The sequence below is a fragment of the Mastomys coucha genome, unplaced genomic scaffold, assembly GCF_008632895.1.
Source record: "Mastomys coucha isolate ucsf_1 unplaced genomic scaffold, UCSF_Mcou_1 pScaffold13, whole genome shotgun sequence".
Taxonomy (NCBI): Eukaryota; Metazoa; Chordata; class Mammalia; order Rodentia; family Muridae; genus Mastomys; species Mastomys coucha.
In genome coordinates this window covers 86,000,532-86,001,372 of record NW_022196895.1, presented here as the reverse complement: position 1 = coordinate 86,001,372, position 841 = coordinate 86,000,532, and positions in this window count along the sequence as shown.

Below are 841 nucleotides of genomic sequence, written 5' to 3'. Positions count from 1 at the left end.
ACCAAATAGAAACAAAACGATTATACAAAGAATCAACCAAACCAGGAGCTGGTTCTTTGAGAAAATCAACAAAATAGATAAACCCTTAGCTAGACTAACTAGAGGGCAGAGAGACATTATCCTAATTAACAAGATCAGAAATGAAAAGGGAGGCATAACAACAGACACTGAGGAAATCCAAAAAATCATGAGATCATACTACAAAAGCATGTACTCAACAAAACTGGAAAACCTGGATGAAATGGACAATTTTCTAGACAGATTCCAGGTACCAAAGTTAAATCAATTAAATAACTCTACCCAAAGTTAAATAAACTCTACCCAATTGGTTCTATGAAGCCACAATTACTCTGATACCTAAACCACACAAAGACCTAATGAAGAAAGAAAACTTCAGACCAGTTTCCCTTATGAATATTGATACAAAAATACACAATAAAATTCTTGTAAACCAAATCAAAGAACACATCAAAATGATCATCCACCATGATCAAGTAGGCTTCATCCCAGGGATGTAGGGATGGTTCAATATACAGAAATCCATCAACGTAATTCACTATATAAACAAACTCAAAGAAAAAAAACATATGATCATCTCATTAGATGCTGAGAAACATCCCTTCATGATAAAAGTCTAGGAAAGATCAGAAATTAAAGGCCCATACTTAAGCAAAATAAAAGCAATATACAGCAAACCAGTAGCCAACAACAAACTAAATGGAGAGAAACTTGAAGCAATCCCACTAAAATCAGGGACTAGACAAGGCTGTTCTCTCTCTCTCTACCTATTCAATATTGTACTTGAAGTCCTAGCCAGAGCAATTAGACAACAAAAGGAGAT